At 38.4% G+C, this 19310-nt stretch overlaps 1 protein-coding gene across 1 annotated transcript in view; it reads left to right on the top strand.

Moving 5' to 3' along the window:
* Positions 1 to 15887: 15887 nt before the first annotated feature.
* The window catches only part of LOC121898873 (protocadherin-16-like), an 83590-nt gene continuing 80167 nt past the window's right edge, over positions 15888 to 19310 (top strand). Inside the window, exon 1 of the mRNA XM_042414352.1 lies at positions 15888 to 16619. The gene's annotated coding sequence lies outside the window, so the exon portion shown is untranslated. The remainder of the gene's footprint in view (positions 16620 to 19310) is intronic.

The following is a 19310-nucleotide window of genomic DNA, read 5'->3' as shown; positions in this document are numbered from 1 at the left end:
TTTATAGCAAACAGAAATGAAGAGACCCACTCCTGTCTTGTTTTGAGTTTCTTTGTATTCCTAAAGGTACACAAAATTAAATTGTGACCAGAACTTTTCTCAAAAAAAAAGGCCAAAACTTTATATCCTGAGTGTTCTGATGCAACTTTGCCAAATACTGACTGTCAGCTTTTTCAGTGTTACTGACTGAACATAATATTTGGTGAATGAATGCCTGTGAGGCATGGCAAAACTAATTAAATGTGCCTTTAATCATGGTGCAATGATGTCAAACTGCTAAATAATATTAAAGGAAAGGAAAAATGAGCAAAACCTCAAACAAAAAACCAAAAGAATATCACTCTGGCAATGAAACCTCTGAAAACTCATGAAATAATTCATGCAGAGCTCAAGTCAGACATGCTGCTGTTAGCAAGGCAAACTGAAAGACTTTGGCTTGACAGTCAAACCTGATGAAAATCAGTCTTTCAATTTGCATGTTTTTCATGACATTTTGAATTTAAGTGATCTTGCAATTACTGCCAATAGTGTCTCTGCAACTATATTAATGCTACGAAAGATGGATTTTAGTAATATTTATCATGCTTGGCTCATGTCTTGACTATTGCAGAATCTCATAATGCTGAACATGTGTATAAAGAATGAAGATGAAATTTTGAATAAAATGTGAAATATAATTAAGAATAATTAAATACCATTAAGCTGTATGCTCATTTAAATGTAGGCTGCATTGAATTAATCTTAATTAACCACCATTGCTTGATGTATAAGAAGGGGTCATTTTTACATTGTGTACTGGATTCTTTCATTTTGGCAAATTCTCTAACTTCTGCAGCTGTCCAGGGTGCTAAGAATTTGTTGTACTCTATTCACATACTTTGGGTGGAAATGAGGAGCCTGCTTGCACCTGCACGCTTTATCTGAGGTCTGGCTGAACAATGCTTTTGGGGTCAAAACAAGCACACAGTGTTTCCACATCTTTGTTTCGCATTTTAAAATTCATGACCATATAAGCACAATAAGTATGGACTTTTGGATCAAATTTCAGGTTTTTTTTTTTTTTTTTTAAATTACATTTGATCCTATGAGTTTAATATTCTCTGTGGATAATCTTATCACAACAAACTGGAATCAGGGCATTTAGTAAGTACTCACATTCAGATGTGAACTGCATTATTTAACAGGATCTTACACTTCTTTTCTTGCCATCTCAGCAAGTTTGGGCTTGGTCAGGAACTGTTGCTCTTATGGGCCTGAAGATCCCAGTGAGATGTGATAGTGAGCTGTACAAATAAACTTCACTTGACTTGACTCTCTTTGAAGTGAAACTTCATTTTCCAGACCTTGTTCCCCAGTCGAATCATATAGAAAAACATTTACATCAGTGATGCTCATCACGAGTTCCCCATCTCAAAGTCACAACAGACAATCCCACCTAAAGATTTTCTTTGTCCAAACTTTTGATTGGTGCTGTGAATTCCTTGTTACATGCCCTAAACTGATGTGTATTTGTGTGAAGCCTGAGGCATATGTATTTAATGCAAAGGGGAAATCAACTGCACTGCATCATTAGGACCTGTTGTTGAAGTGCTCTTGCAGAGGGGAAGCAGGAGTGGCACAGCTATGTGAAGCCTTTTCCGGCCCATAAATGCCATGTTTATTTTTGAAATTCTGGCCTGGTGTGCACCACTTCCTAAAATACCATCTCTGTGAAACAAAATGGTGGGTGTACAAAGCCTGTCACAAATCTGAAAGGGATGGTCAGGCCTCAGCCCTGGGATGTAGGAGCAGGATGTTCATCAGTTCAAAGAACTTTTAGCCACGTGTGGCTCAGACAGAGCGATCATGTCAGCAGAATAGCCAACATCTTACATTTTTTTCCCTTTTTTGCAGTGGAAAAGAAAAATGGTTATTTATGACACTGGTCTCTTCCATGCCACAATGTGCTACACTACTCAGTATTAATATATTGTATGATGGAAACAGCATTTCAGTGTAGAAAAAGAGCAAAGCATAATTTTTCCAAATACATTAACAGAGATGTTTTTATTAGTCATTATTATGTTAAGTTTTTATTACAATATTTATATTCCTTTCACATAAAAACACACTTATGGATTACAAACTTTTCTCTTTCCTTCCAGTACAACTGTAAATCATAAGGTTATATACTATACTTATGTGTTTACTTCCTCTATTACGATGCCAGTAGCGCAACTTGGTCTTGGATAGAGACACTGGGTGGCTTCCAAACAGTTCTTTTCCACAGCTGAAGCCACTTTACCATGCCTGTTTTCACCACAGTGCACCACAGGCCCTTCTGTGAGGTTGCTGTGCTTCCGTTGTGTGCCTCTCAGAGCCTCTCAGGCCCTCCTCACGATAACACTACAGCCAACACTGACGAAGGATCAAAGATCGCCCCACGCCTAACAAACAGCTAGACACTTGGCCTATCAGAAACATCTGGGAGTGGTTGGTTGCAGCTGTTTGTGCATGCCCACACCCCTGAAACAATCAGGACTCAGGCCAGATGTGAAGATCATCTCACGTAAGGTACAGATGTTTCTGCTCCTCAGAGTCACTTACCACAAGGAGAAGACAGATACTTTCTGAAGTCCTATTAAATTTAGACTGTTTATGCTGCACCCAGATTGGGTTCAGTGCCTCAGGATATGCCACCGGCTTGTGGGTTGTCACTATTCAGCAAGCTGATTGAAAACAGTGCTTCTTGCAAAATGCTTATGGAAAACAGTGCAGAAAATGTGTATTTTTCCAAATGGGTGAGTGTGAACCACTAAATATCACCTAGTCTGACCTAACTGATGATATAAAGGCGAGAATGTTGCAGAACTGTTTCATACATTTTATATAATAAGCACTTAAATTGCAGTTCTAGAAATATGCTGACTAAATTTAGTGCTTGTTAAAGAAATGCTATGTTTACAGGACGACACTTCATAACATCCCATAATCTCTCAATGTCATATCTCGGCAGCTGTTTCTCTAAATTATTGCTGTCACCCTTCTGTGAAGAAGAAATATTCTGATAAGTAAAAGTAGCAAAACCACGACTGAAAATCATATTTTTCTATTCCATATTTCTCCACAGTGTTTGATCTGAGCTTATCAGATCATCATTATCTTATGAAAGTTATTCTGCATTTATCCTTAATATGCTAGCTTAAATTGTTTAAAGATACCCATCCAATGAAACAAACAGTACAATATCCGATGATTGATTAACATGGAATATAAAAATTCAAGTGGCTTTGTGTCGATGTCCAGGCTTGTACTCATGCATTAGAAACCACCGTGGAGATGTTAAGTTAATGATACATAGACATGAAGACACATAGAGTGATTGCAGAGTTGACATATTAATGAACTGGATATGATGTTAATACCAGACCTGAGATGGTCTGGAGAGAGTCTTCCGCCCCTGCAGGCTCCCTGTAGTCATTAGAAAAACACTTTGGTGGATATTACACCCTGTTATTCTTTCTCTCTGCTGTCTCTGCCTGCTCCCTCTCTATGCACACCATTAAAACAACATCTTTGGCCCAGGCTCACCGAGCACGACATCGGAAGCAAAGTTTAGTGATGTACCCTCACTGTGACCCCTTCCTCCTCCATTCTTATGAATGAAATGGTTTTGTTCTGTACATCAAAGACAGGTCTTCTGTTTATACTGGCTTTTGCTTTCTGTATATCTCTTCCTCAAGTTTTCCCCTACAGTGTAAGCATGATGAGTTAGAGCCTTCTTTAAGACTTGTAGGTCCTGATAACATCAGTGCCCTGGATAGGCATTTGTTTTTAGTCTAAAATTTAGATGGACTCCCATTGTTGAGGTCCCATGTCTGCACTACATTTGCTGCTTCTCCATCATCGGTCTGTCTTCCAGCTGCCTGGTGGTCTTCAAAGGAGGCTCAATCTGGAACCCTGCCTGTACCCAAAGGCCTTTAAATCTCAAGGGATGGTTACCTGTCAGAAAATGTCACTGTGGAGTGTTACTTGAATCCTGCCCTCATGACTCGCAAGGTCCTTAGTCCAGATATAAGATAGTTTGGTGTAGGATAGCACAAGCAGGCAAAGCAGGAGAGTTAATAGGGTTTTCTTGTACATCAGTCAGCAGATGTGATTTTGCAGCTCTTCCTGACAGTGATAAATCTTTCAGAGCCTTTTCTATGGGAGCTTGATGTTTTAATTATTAACCAGTCTCTTGATTTAGCAGAGCTAGGGGAAATTATCAGTTCAATCAGGAGACACTAAATTAAAAGCAAGACTTAAAGAGTAGTTAAATGGATTTATTTGACATATCGTGCACAACAAGAAAGGTTGAAGAAATATTTAAGGAGTTTTTGGAGATTAGATTTGATCATGATGTCATTATTTGCAGGGATAGTTACGCCATGGTATCAGTAAAAGATGGATCTGATGGAGTCTAGACATTGGTGGTGGCGGTGAAGGATTGAAGGGCAATGGCTGAAGATCTGGATGGATGTGATGTGGGGCAAGATCTCTACTGAGCTCAGTTAAGGACCCGCGGAAGCTGACTCTGATGTAACTGGAGGTGAATGGGGTGGAGGAGTGTCGCATCAATCTGATTCTGAAATGACAGAGGTTGTGACAATATCTGATCGGTTGAACTGAAAGCGTGAATGCCCTCAGTCAGCTGACTGAGTTGAATAAATAAATTAAGCCTGTAGATAGTCTTCCAGATTTAACTTTAAATGAGTTTGCCTCATTTGAATATGAAGCAAACTTTACTCTAAATGAATTTAGAGTGGTTTCTTCCATCCATGCTAATCAAAATTTGACTTGGACGGTGAGGTCATAAGTCAAATAACAAAGTTTTCATGGTGATCACATCCCTATTTCACCCCTATTTTCAGTTTTTAAACTTCATTTTTTCAATTACATCGTGGTCTAAAAGGACAAAACCCCTGGTCTTACCTGTTGTCTGTTTAACATTTTCTATATGCAACACCCGTACCGAAAAAGCCCACAGTCAGACTTTATTAACACTGGCTGTCTTATTGTAATATGCTTGCTTTCATTTTAAAACCCTCCTTATAAGAGTAACTTGACACTAACTCCCCTTGAAAATCATGTTGCTGACCTTAAACTTCTCATCTTGGTGCAGTGATGCACAGGTGTACTCCAGGACACTGTGACATCACTGACTATGTTTACATGCACACTAATATTCCACAATCATTCCAAATATGAAAATATTCCGGATTTGATACGGGTTTGGTAAACAGCATATTCTGTTTGGATATTCCGAATTAGGCCTATATTATTCCTAATATAGCATTTTCCGACATGTTATTCAGGTTTCAGGAGCATTCTTTGGATATGCATACTGCACATTCGGAATATGCGTCTCAATTGGGGTTTTTACCGCAGTTTGCAACACATGACCTCTTGCCTGTTCCCAGTCAGCTTTGTATGTTGTAAACAAACCAACTAGCCAATAGTGCGCATGCCCAAAAGAAAAGCCCACATTTCTGGTTGGAAGAATAAACACACCTCCTTTTAAACATTTTGAAAGACTTGGATATCAACAAGTTTTTGGATATGCGCAAATATCGCGACACCGCCCTTTTCAAGAAGGTGGTTGAACAAATGAAAGAGAGTCAAACAAGTCTGCCACCAGTGGAAAACTGATGATGCAAAGATGCAAAATGGCACAAGTGGATCCAGCCATTCCATGTTTCCATATTTTGACGTGATAAACAGAGTATGCATGTAAATGGGAATATTAGTGGAATATTAATTTCCAGTAGTCACAAAAAAAGCTTACTAGGAATATTGTCTTTTTAGGAATAAGGGCAAAAACTGGAATATTTTGTGCATATTATTAATAGTCTGTGTTGAGAGTAGTTACAGGTGCAACATAGCACACTTCTGACTACACCCAACCACATCGGTGAGACAGACTTGAAACTAGAGAGGGCAGTGAAACACAATATGGATGATAATATGTAGACTTCAATATAAATCTGCTTCTCCTTTACGTTGAGAGGGGGAGTTTGTGGCAGCATGGGTGCTTGGAAGAGATTTTACAGGCAGGTGTACAGGGGATAACCATTAAGAAAAAAACCACAGAGGGGAACACAATGGAGGGAAGAAGAAGAAGAAGTTGTCCTGGGTTGATCTCCTCTGAATGGATGAGAAACTCTAAAATGGATGGACAGACAAGAAATTGCTTGCTGGTATGGGGTTCTGGGATTCTAGGACCCAAAGGAGGACGAAGAAAGGAGACATAAAATTCTGATCTGGATAATCAGTTTTTATTTTGTCTTCTCTGCCGTCAGTCAGTCACATTCTTACCAATGGATCATTGAAAATCTCCTGTCTGAGTTGTGTGTTTTTTTTCTCCTTGCTTTAAGTTGAACTGAAAATATTCCTCCGCAAGGGTTTGATTCTGCAATGATAACTGATCTATGACCTTACGCAGAAGTCATGGGCTGTCTCCCATTCTGCATCCTGGGTTTCTCCCACAGAACTTTGATCATAAAACTACTTTATCTCTTACAGCAGCCTTACCATTAGTTAATTATTTGGCTACAGGCGTTGGCTCTAGGTTTCTGAACTGATGAGTCAGAGAATAAAATGACTCCCTGTGCTTCGGGACGAGGATTTGAGTTCAAAACCTCAGCGGATCATCAAAGAGTAAAAACGGGATGTGGTTATTTACTATATCTGAGGTTAAGAAATAATTTCTTTCACCGTTAAAATGATTATACCGGTATATTATCTGTAATTTCTGATGTGAAACCTTGCCTATGTATTTTTAGTTGTGGGCTTGGCAGCTGGTTTATAGAGTGCTACTGATTATAGTGTTTGTGCAAACCAAAGCACATATGGCTTTGACAGTATCATAGCAGCTCTCTTCAAGAACATCTGTGCATGACTAACACTGAAACATGACATACTGATGTAGTGTCTTCCCATGGGCCATTTATATATTAGATTTATTCCCCATCACCTTATACTCCATCGCTCTTCTCAGGAGGGCTATGGATTTCTATGGCTTTACTAGTTTTATTCCTAAACTCCAGACATCTTTTTTTTCCCAAGATGGGCTTATTTTACACAACAGGCTGTGTTGCATGTTTTCACTTGGGTGATTTGGGGTCATAGATCATAACTGACCAGCTGTCCAGACGTCAGAAAATGGATGTACATGGTCACAGCTGTATGTTATTCTCCTTTCATGTCACTATGTTCTTGAGATTCTCACAGTTTAAATATGAGGTAAAGTTCCTACATTTAGCAGCTGAGCCAGGCCAATGAAAATGACAAGTCTTTAAAATTTGAAGGCTTTACCCAAGGACAAACACAACAGACATATTGAGGCCCATTGAGAGTCATTTATTTTTTATGGTATTATTGAACATCAATCACTCAGAACATGAAAGTGCCACACAAGATGCCAGTCTGATATGTTTTGTATACGTAAATCTTCTTTCTTGGTAAATATTTGTAGTTGGTTCTAAATTTTACTAAATGTTTTTGTAATCCTAAATGAAAGACTGTATTTCAGAGCAGTATTTTTGTTAAGCTCCTTTGGGGATAGACATGATAATGATATAAGATTGCCTTTGCATATCCATAGTATCCTATATGATATGTGTATCTTTTACCTGCCACCCTGAAAAATGTTTTACTTGTCAGGAGACTCTCCTCTCCACATACAGCAAAAATCATGTAAAATCTATATAAATTTAAAGTAAATGTATTATGAAAATAATCTGTTCACCTTATATAATAAACAGACTTTCATTGTAACTTAACTCATTATGATTTGTGCTCATGAGTTTTGTATTTAATGCGAATAAAATCCGTGAACATGTGTACATTTGAGAATTGTGGAATTTGAATTACTGAAAATTTATGATGGCCAAAGTTTGTGCAGACATAAGTGTATCGAACCATAGAGTCTGATACTGAACCTACCAGACTGAAGAGACTTAAAAAAAAAAAAACCCTGAAGATAAATATGCTCTCCAGGCTGACAGGTTTTGAACAGCTTCCATTGCTTTCCATCATCACTACTAGGAGCTAGTGAGGGATGGCCTTTACTTAATTGTCCAAAAAGATGAGTATTTCCTGTGCACACTTCCTCAGACAAATGGCCAGATACACTTGACCTCTTATCCCATATTCCTGTTGGGGTTTCTGCTCATAGCTGAATGATGATAGCAATAGCACTTCCCTCTTCACCTGTGTAGCTTGTAGTAAGTCTGTGGATGTCAGGATCTGCTATTTTTGGGAAACAATCTCATTTCTGCTTTATTATTATTAAAATAATAATGATTAGAAAAAAGGATAAATCTTGTTTAACGTTTTCAACTCTGGTTTATGCAGGGAATTCAAAAAGCTGTTCTGTATTTACATCTCCATAAGGAACTGTTTACCATTTCTAACTATTCAGTCCTGTTTCTTGTTATGTAAATGTTTGCTCATGAGCATGACCATATGGATCATGTGACCCTTGGACAAATTGTTGGTTAAGTTGGCAGCCTCGAGGACTGATGCTTTACCCCCAAACACAGAACTGGCAACACAACATTCTTTGAACATATGTACATTTTTGAAAGCATAACCACAGTATAAAATAAAAAAAAATCCATCTGATATTCTTAACAAGAAAATCTGTGCGTCGTAGCATTGCACAGGGGAACTGTGGCAGCTATGCATAATGAGGGTAACGCTTCTTCTGGCCACCTCATGTATTGAATGTAACTCTGCTCCTGCATGTGGATCTGGTTTAAAGAGGTTAATTATTAACTTTGTTAATTTTGTTTGTTCCTTAAAACACAAGCAGGGTCATGGACTACATTTTACAGAAGTTTACTAACTTTTTCAGTACAGATTTTCTTTTGTCTATGTATCAATGTTGATTGACAAGTTCAGAGGAAATTGTGAAATAAGAGGAGGTCCCACTGGCACAAATACAGGAATTCAATTTATTGGTGATAGAAGGGTGTGGGTCATTTATGTTTCCTGTGGAACCAACCAAAAGGTTCACATCTGCCAGAAAAAAAAAGATCACAGCAACTGACCCCTGGCAGAGAAAAACAGTTTCCACGGTTATATATTATTTCAGTTTATCCTGTCATTCCATCTGTATGATGCTCTGAATGTGCTCCCTTTTTCAGTCATGCTGGCTGTGATCTGCTGTCAGGACGTGCAGTTGCAATGTAGTAAGAGTTCAATAGGTCTTCCTTGGTGAAAAGATGAAGGAATTTACCCAAGTCGCTCTGTGCTGACCCTGATAGTGATTGTTCACTTCAGTGCCAAGGCTTATTGCTATGGTGTGTTTCAAAATGACGGTCCAAGTAGAGTCAACAGTTTCTTAACTTTCTCAAGTGACGGCATTGTGAAGTGTGGAGTAATGGGATTAGAGGCTTCTTGCTTTCTCTTTTTTTTTTCTTTCCTCAAAGAAACATTTGCTTGAACAATTTAATTGTTGTGGTTGGAAATTCCTGGGCATCCCTCTCAATGCTGTGCATTCCTTTCCTCAATAACATAATGCATTCCTGAGAATAAAAGTGATCTCCATCAGAATTAGTTAGACTCCCTACAATGTCTGAGGAATTTCGTCCTGCAGGAGAACGACATGTTGGACTGTGTGATTGATAGAGTATTAATTAGGGAGCATTCACAGTGGAAAGCCAAAAAGATTTGGGTTCCTGAAGTGGGTGTCATTGTTATAAACCAGACTTCTGTTAAAGGGGAAAGAGCCAGAGACAGATCTGGTCCTGTACATTGTATTTAGCAGCAATTAAATTTGAAAGATGGGGAAATTTAACAAATTAATTTATGCGAATGTATTTGCACATGTGTATGTAAATATATGTTTACAAATTATTTGGTTGGTAGCAATGAAATCCATTTTTATTCATTTGTAACAGCAGAGCCAGTCAAGATTTAATTTCCTTACCACATTAGAGCTGCATCTCCCAGCAAGAGAAATCCTTTTGCTGACATACTGAATTATTCTCATGCTTGGTAGGTCTTTTTAGCAGAGTTAAGCTCCACTACTCCAGTTACAAGTAGAGTTCTTTGCTTCAGGGCTCACGGTAAAATGCCAGTTTTATTAATATTCTACTCAATTCTATATTTTTTTACTCCTCATGAGACAGTTGTCTAAAACTTAGGATGTAGCTGAATTCTTATTAACTGTAACTGTTTGAACAATATGTGGTCTATCCAATGAGCATTTTTTGTCAAGAACCAGGACAATAAAGACAGTAAAGACAGTGTCCCAATTAACTCTGAGACACAAATAAAGTGTAACCATCTTGAAGACAGACTTGGTCCTGTAATGTTAGAGTCTTTGCACATTACAGTTGTATAGCCACCCAGCCTGAAGATGTGTTAAAGAAACATTAAATCTGCCATGGCTATGCATATTCTCTTTTTTAACTCTTTATCTGTGATCTATTTTGTGTTAAAGTTTTAATTTGCCCACTTAGCCTCACTTGTTCTACTTCACTTGTACTTACATCTGTGATTTCCTAGATGTCTCTTCACAAACCATGTCTCAACAGGATGTCAAGTTTTCCAAGTTAAATGCAGTGGTTAAAAATGCACAAACAAACAACAACATGGGCCCAGAAATACAGGGTGCATAGCCTGCAGCTGTTTTGCCTCAGCGCTGAACTGTTTAAAGGTGGCTTTTTTTTCCCTTTATTGCTTGGTAGATAGACTTTAGTTGGCTCATCTACATACAATATGTAGGAGAAAAACAAAGAAGTAGCATGCAACTTACTGGCTTTGTTGTCAGGGAAGGCATGAGAAAGACAATATTGTTGTGGTTAGCCAGACTTTTTTCACCTCTTTAATCCATACAAGTATTTGCAGGGCAGGCAAGGTCTTTGTTAGCAATGCCCAGTTTATGCAGCTGCAGTCACACACATCCACACCTGGTACTTGCTAAGCACAACCACAACTTCCCTCAAGGGTCTCTCAGCATTAACTGTTAAGGAAGATCCTCCCAGAATTATGTTTTGCCTCCTGGGTGAGATTCTGCGCATACTGTGCATTTTTGTAACTTCTATTCAGATTTTCAATGAAAATACAATCTCTTCTTGCTGTTCAAGGTGGACTATGAGACCACAGTTTATAATTAGAAGAGTACTGTGATAACAAATTTAAACACTAATAATGATCTATGATGTAAATATATATACAATTACAGATAAAGGCTAGCTAATTATCTGTATTCAGATCTCTGAGAACACTGTGATTCCATATATTGCAATGCATTTATACATAATTTTATATCATATCACCATAACACAACTTTGATAAAGTAATATTACAATCAAGCCTTGAAGTTAAGATGGTTGTTGAGTTATCAGTTATGAGTGCAAAAGAAACAAATACTTCCTTTTTCTGGTAGCTCAGACAGAAGTTAATAAAGTTTTCAGGCTGGCGTCAGAGGAAGATTTGAAACAGCAGCAGCAGAGTGACGGCAGGATCATCTCTGCAGGTTCTTGGAAAAAAGGAAGATTTTTCATGTTTTAATAGCAAAATAAAAGAGATATTGTATGAGGGGTAAAACAAACCACACATTTAGGTTTATAGACTGTTAATCTAGTTGGTTTGAACTCTTCTGTGTCCCTCAGTGCAACAAATAAAGAATTTATTGTGACTATCATCATTATCATCATCATCATCATCATCATTATCATCATCAACTCTACTTACCCACTATACCACCATGGTAGACTAAAGACTGCCTTTTTCTTTTAACCTACAATAAATGTGGATTATGCATATCATATTGTTGGGGTTTAGAAATCTAAAGAGTCCCTAGACCTTGTTTTCAAGATCCAGTCTAGGGTACCACAAAAAAACGGGGCCTTTCTTTCATTACATAAAAGATTTATTGTTGCAATTTCTGTAGTCAGGGAGCAGTAGTAACACTAAACAGAAATCTATAAAAGAGCTTTTACATCATGATTAACCAGAAGATGACAAAGAGCTCATACTCCCAGAATGTTTCCTAACCAAATGAAAACCACCTGTGTGCTCAATTTCTAATATCCTTTGGAGAGGATCATACTATGTAAGTGTATGTGTGGACACATTCAATACATTCAAACATACAAGGTACACAGAGATATATGCAACTGTACTCAAGTGCGGTATAACTGAAAATACTCTATGACTTGAGCATGAACTAGTCTGTGTAAAATACCTCCTGAACTTCTCCTGTCCACAGCTTTTAAATGTAACATTCAACAAGCCAAAAGCTCATATTTCCTCAAATGCACAGCAGTCTGGAGGAAATGGTCCACTAGTGCTTCTGGTTAGTGTTTTGCCTCAATAAAAGTCCGTATTAGACCTCTACTGAAGCACGTGCCCATCCCCCAAATACTACCGTGGTTCCTCCATCCAAATATTCTACACTGTTCACCTTAAAAACCTGGATAACTAAAGCCATCAACTTATACTTCCCACTGTGTTTTAATCCAGGTTGAGCTGTACTAGAGCAGCAATCATAATATTTACATATAAGAAAGAATGACCAAATATGATGAGAAATAAAGTTGATGCTTGGTTTACAAGTAATGTATTCTTGCTTTATTTCATTCAGAAAATGTACATGTTTTAGTTGTGATGGGTGCAGTTCAATACCCTGAGAAGTAGTAAAAAACAACAGCTGCAGAATAAAATCATGTTTGTTTATGTCGTGCTCAAGTGTAATTGTCTTTATTATTGTTGTTGTTGTCTTGATGTACATTTTTTAAATAGTTTAGGGTATTTTGAGAATCACCACAATGAGGTTGAATCATATCCTGTTTGTATCTATTTTTATAAGTCTTGATAAAATTCAGATTCATATTCGTACATGCTGTGAAAAGCAAACCTTCACAGGTCTTTTTTATTACCTAAGGCACACTTGGAAATGAAAACCATGAAAACCTTGCGAGTGTAACAAACACAACACAGACTTCAGTGATCTGGTCAACTGCTGTACAGATAGAAGGCAATCCTCAGCAGTATTTACTACATCATAACATGAAAAATTACAAGGTAGGAGCAGGAACAGTCAAATCCTATTCAGCTTCCCAGTATATTAATATTGCATGCGGCAGCTCAGTAATTATGGACTTCAGTGCCTGTTTGTGGTGCAAAGCTAAATTCATAATGTTTTTCAGAGAGCATTCATCACATACCTACCTAATTGTGTTTTATTATAACGTGTATATCAAGTTGGACGCACATTTGTTCTGGTTGATATGAAGTCCTCGAGCAAAGCAGCTTGTCACAAACTTAACTTTAATCTTGATTAAACTCGATATGTTTATTATTTCTTTCATTGACTTTCAGCAAAGCCATAGGAGCCAAGCTCTGTGGTTTCCACTCTAATCTATGGTCAAATGTCACCAAAATAGCCATCACAGAAACATGACTAAGACACAACCCTTTGATGTGGACTACGTCTAACCTCAAAGTAGAATTACAGATTTATCCACCATTGCAGCACCTTGTGTGTGTTTTTTTTCTTTTCTTTTTTTTTTTTTGTTTTTTTACTCAGGGTATCCTATGACTCAGAGAAGCAGTCAAAATTCTCTCCACCAGTGAGGATGAAGGCTTGAACTCAGTGGATTATATGCATTTGACAGTCTTATGCATGGAAAGAGGACATGAAAAATTCATAGGAAGTGTGATGTGACCTTGGGTAAAACTAAATCTCAAGATGTAGAAAGCAAAATTGGAGTTTGAAACCAAAGTTGTACTTTTGAATGGAACTTCAGTCCTGATGCCAAATGAGCAACAGATGCTCCTCTGTTGTTTTGATGTAATTCATTCACAGAACAATACCTAATCTGCTTGTGTTGTTTTCTGAAGCCATAAACAAACCACACATCAGGTTGACATTTTTACATTTAGCTTCAGTACATCTTTTTCATCTTTCATCGTTTATTAAGGACAGAACGGCCAATTCTGTCTAGTGCACATTTTGTCTGATTAGCATAAATGCTGTCAACAGGATATTTGATCATCTCTTGTCATGTCAACAAGCAGTGCTTTTGGCATTTCTTTTTTTTTCTACGTATTTGTACAAAACTGAAAAACAAAAGGATATTTGCAATAAAAGTGCATCTTGAAGAGACAAAAGATTTCTCATTTTCTTTGCTTAATAAAACACGCAAAGCCAAACTACACAGATAGTGAGTCTATAGTCATAACTTGATAAATTGAAACAGTCATGTGTGTTATCTAAGAAAAGAAATAAAACAAAAACATTCTTGTCTTTACATCACTGTAATACATCTTAGTACACTGACATTTATTATGACTCCACATCTTTGTTTTCTGACAATCTGTAAACATTTTGTGTACAATGTTTCATTCCACTCTGTGTTTTATCACTCTTGATCCTTCACAGCTGTCTTTTGCATACATACCAAGAAGAAGAAAAAAAAACATTACCAATCACAATATGACTTCAATTTGTGCTGCCATGTCTTCTAGTCTCACCAGAATAGATGACATTAAAACATATAAGGGACAGATAGTGCAGTCGATACGGATGATAGTCCCTGTAAAAGTAAAGCTGTGGGCTATTCTGACAGAGCAAAAAAAAAGAAAAAAGAAAAAAGAGTGTCATATGATTTTTGGGTTTGCGTGTGTGTCCATGTGAATATACATGTGGATTGGCGTGTGTGTGTGTGAATTTGCCTCCTCTGCTCTGCTGTCACAGTAATAATGAGTAGCTGCCAGCACTGGAACTCATTCCACTTGGTGTTACAGCAGTTCGCAGAGTGAGAGTTGGAAGATATAACTAGGTTGCTTGGAGGAAAAAAGGTTTAGCCAGCAAAAATTCTGAACTGTGGTACATTGACCAAACTTTTTTTTTCCTCTCATAGTTTTATTTTTACTTAATCAGCACAAACAGAACATTGCAGCTATGTCATACTGACTAATGACATACTGTCACTGTAGTTGGCTAATATGATTTTATCATAAACCCTGAGACTTTACTTTGTTCAGCCAAGGGTGAGTCTGTTTTCAAAAGATATTGTATAAGTGTTGATAACAGCAAAATCAATAAATCTACAAATAACAGGGAAATGAAAGCAAGATGATCCGTTGCATGCATTCAACCTCTTATGTCAGCTGTTTCTCAACAATAAATGCGATTGTGGACACAGCACGGCCTCTCTGATGTCCTCTTGTTTATAAGCTCTAGATGCAAAGTGACAAGGGTTTAATAACTTTCAGATCTTTTGGTGATTGACAAGAAAGTGAAGCAGGGTTATGGCTCCAGCACTATTAAAGACATAAGTGGAGCTTCTCTTGGGAATTTACTAGAGATACTCCTTTAAAGACTCACAAGATGTGAAGAAAAGTTAGGAGACTTCTCTCTTTCTTCAGACTTGGATGAAAAATAACCCAAGGGGATTTCTTGACTTTCAACATCTAAAGGAAAAACTCTGTCTGTGTGATAGCTAGGCCTGCTTGTTGATGTGCTGAGGTTGTTTTGTCAAAGAATTGCACGTAGGTGGATATAAGGTGAACCTCTATGGCATCTAAGTGTAAGAAAGTAGAAACGGATTGTCATAAATTTATATTTTTTAACAGTAAAAGATAGTTTGAAGTGCACTATGATGCATGATGCAAGCCACTGGGAGCAGAGATCTTGTCTTTTAATATAATCCTCAGATAAGCATTAGATAATCACTTTTCATTTTCTGTAAAACTATACTTCAGAAAGCACTCAAACCCCCAAACGTTCAAGATCACAAAAGATCCATTTGGGATTGATTTATTTCATAAACATAAAAGTACATACTGTAAAAATCTGCGATGCTTAACATTTAAAATATCCACTCCACTACGTTTAAAACCAGAAAAGAAATGTGTTGCCAAACGTATATTGCAACATCTCCACACTTATTTCCAGACTTTTCAACCTTCCATGCATTCCCAGATTACTAAAACACGAGGAGCAACTCTATAATAAGCAATATGGATCGCTTGGAGTAATCTTCCTCATTTACACTTCCCTTTTGCATAGGATGGTGGCACCAAAGTTCAGCAATAACCTGGCCCTCCTCTCTCGCAGTCGATGTGGCTCCTAGCGGCAGCCACAGCAGCAGCAGCATCAGCAGCAGCAGCAGCAGCACTGAAGAAGAGTGGAGCAGGAGGTTGCGCTCCGTCACGTGTTGAATAAATTAGATTTTGGAGAGGGACGTTCACCGCTCGGCCCCACACTGTTTGCTTTCAGTCAGCGTGCTGCTGCAGTGTGTATGCGACCAGACAGACGGACAGTGGATACCGATAAGTTGATAACCTCCACTGGAAGAGCACGGCAAGGAAGTTCTCACAAGCCCACAAGTTTGCAATTTTACTTTTCATCTTTTTGTCTGGCAAGAATTTGGAGAGAAACAAAGGGGGAATTTGCAAAGAAACAAACGGTGCATACCCGGGGAATCTCCAGAATCACTCTTAAAGGATACACATTTCTTTTAAAAAGTCCTAAGATGGATGTAACTTTCACTGTTGACTCCATAAGGGAATACTGAGAAGAATTTGGATATCTTGAGCCTCGGCTTCTCTAAAACACAGGAGAGGAACAGATGAATGTGAGTATCCATCACACCATATCTCCCATATCTCCCTCCACAGGTAACCTGATGCGCCATCCATCATTACAGTTTATCCATTACGGCACTTTCTCCTCCACTTCTTCAATGTTTTACACACTTTTTTCAACTTACGGGGCCGATCTTCTGCCTGCAGTAGGCTACATACTTTCTGGTGGAAGGATGCATGTAAAACTGACCTAAGACGTTGGCTACTTTTTTGTAGACCCAGTTTCCAGCTCAGACTTCTGCGGTAAGGAACATACAGTTCCATTGGATTCAATGTTGCAACTTCACCTATTTACCTTTAAAAGACACTCAAATCCACCCACAAAGTCAATTCAAAGAAACTACCCTCATAAATACCCTCAGAGCAGGCCATATTTCTGCAATATTTATGGCCATATAGTGCGTCTACATCTTTGGTGGTTTTATGTTTTACCTGCACAAACTGCTCATAAAGGATAGGCTGTTATCTAAGTATTATCATGAAATGTTCTTGCATTTGTGGATTACGACTCTGTAGTGCTTTCTCGTAAGAAATACCGCAGCTTGTCTGCACACTTTTGAAGAGCAGCCAAATATTTTAACTGTATGTCATGTCGCACTTTCGCAAGCCCCTCTGAGACATTCCTCTTAAATTGGTCAACCTATTGAGTTATTGTATTGTCCGCCGTGTGCTGCTGCCGCCGCTGCGCCTTTGTGCCTATTGCTCCAGTAGAGCACATACCAAATGATTACCCACATGTCGACACAGTTATTGTGTTGGCAGACTTGTGTTCATTGACCGTGAATAGGTGTTCCTTTCCCTCAATTAATAAATTAATTAAGTCTCGACTGGGTTCCATCACCGCACACTTTAGTTGTGAGAGTGATGGTTGCCATGGTGCAGCGACGCAATTATGCAGCCTTTTTTTGACTTTAGACACAACAAGGAGTTCAGACTCCTCCTTTCTTTTTTCTCTCACCACCAGTCATCAGTTTGAAAAGAACGGCGGAGTCCTGCTTTGGTTTCATCTCTTAAGTTGGCACATTTTTGTTCAACCTAAGTTACAGGATGCTCTGTAACATTGTTTGCCAGTCAATGACTGAATGCTTAATACTTATTATAATGATGTGAAGTATACAAACCACCAATTTCCAAATTTCTAAAAAAAAACATGTATTGATTATTATTTTTTTATTCATCCATCCATTCGTTCATCATCCATCCATCCATCCATCCATCCATCCATTCATCCATCCATCCATCCATCCATCCATCCATCATCCATGCATCCATCCATCCATCCATCATCCATGCATCCATGCATCCATCCATCATCCATGCATCCATCCATCCATCCATCCATCCATCCATCCATCCATCCATCCAGTGCGATAATTGCAATCAGTTTCTCTGTTGAGACATTTCTAATCTAGAGCATCATTCAATTATGCACCATTTTTCAGACTCTGGGTTGAGTTAAAATGTATAACTTACACAGAAAACAAACAAAAGAGCAGCACTGATGGATAAAACCAAAATTTGGACATCCACAGCTTTTATAACAATCCAAGGATTATGTCATAAACCCTGAGTGCAGTGCATGAAGTAATCATTCCACTAGTTTTGTCTTTGTAGCTTGCATATGCTGTTGATGAAGCTGGTGATCCAGACTCCTAAAAAGGAATGAAAAACAACATATGTTTCTCCCAGGACGGCCACACCGACGCCACCCAGAAAGTTTCTTTCTGCCTTACGTTTCAGAAAATTACTTGGCTGTAGTCACTGCGGTTTCACTCATCTCCTCACAGTGTCGTCATCAAGTCAAGTGTACATCAACCGTGGCCTTTGAGATCAGTCGTGCCAGAAGACTGTCGCCTCTGGAGTTTGTTTTCTCATTTGTGACCAGACACTGTCACTTAAAACAAACCATGTATGTCATCAGTGCTGAAATCAGGAAACTTTTGTGAACACCCTGAAATCTTTCAAACCTCAATCAGTCCTGTCCTCTTGAGTAACATGTATGTGATGATTCACATATACGATGAACTCTGACCTTGGTTGTAGTAATGCTGTCAAAACATTCCCTGCACCCCTGCCACTGTTACTTGATGCGCATGTGTTTTTAATGATGCAACCACAAGTACCGCCAACGCAATATCAGATGGTGTCATCTTCAAAGACATAAGGTGTGTGTTTTTTTAATCCAGAACATCTTAGACAAACAGCTGAACTAACCCATGCTGCTCTTGCTGTGGGAAAGAGATGATCTTTCTTGTCACAGAATCTCCGCAACCTTTAGCTCACCGTGAAAAAGGAGCCGGTGTGTTTTCTCAATACCGTGTCTGATATGGCCAGGAAGTGCATGTGTATCTGAGGCTTGTGATTACTTTTCCTGGCCTTTTTACATGCCCAGGGACTGAAGTTTCAAAGACTAATGCAGGGCACAGAAACGCAGCACTTGTGAGTCGCAACAGTCTGGCAAACATTCAGAGCTTTTTAGTTTGCTCTGTGCTGAGCCTGTCATCCTCATGCCCAGTCAATCTGCACTTCTGTCTGTGGTTTCCATTATGGCTCCATTGAGCCTCAGGCAGCCTGGCATGTTCTTGAAACCACAGAAGTTTTCTTTGAGTTAACTGGAATCATGACATGGAATTAGAAGCTCATTTTACGTAGTCTGTCACTATAGTTGTCTCTCTTGGCCT

The sequence above is a fragment of the Thunnus maccoyii genome, chromosome 6 (genome assembly GCF_910596095.1).
Source record: "Thunnus maccoyii chromosome 6, fThuMac1.1, whole genome shotgun sequence".
NCBI classification, from domain to species: Eukaryota; Metazoa; Chordata; class Actinopteri; order Scombriformes; family Scombridae; genus Thunnus; species Thunnus maccoyii.
Note: the sequence above shows the minus strand (reverse complement) of the source record. Positions and strands in the feature narration are given on the sequence as shown.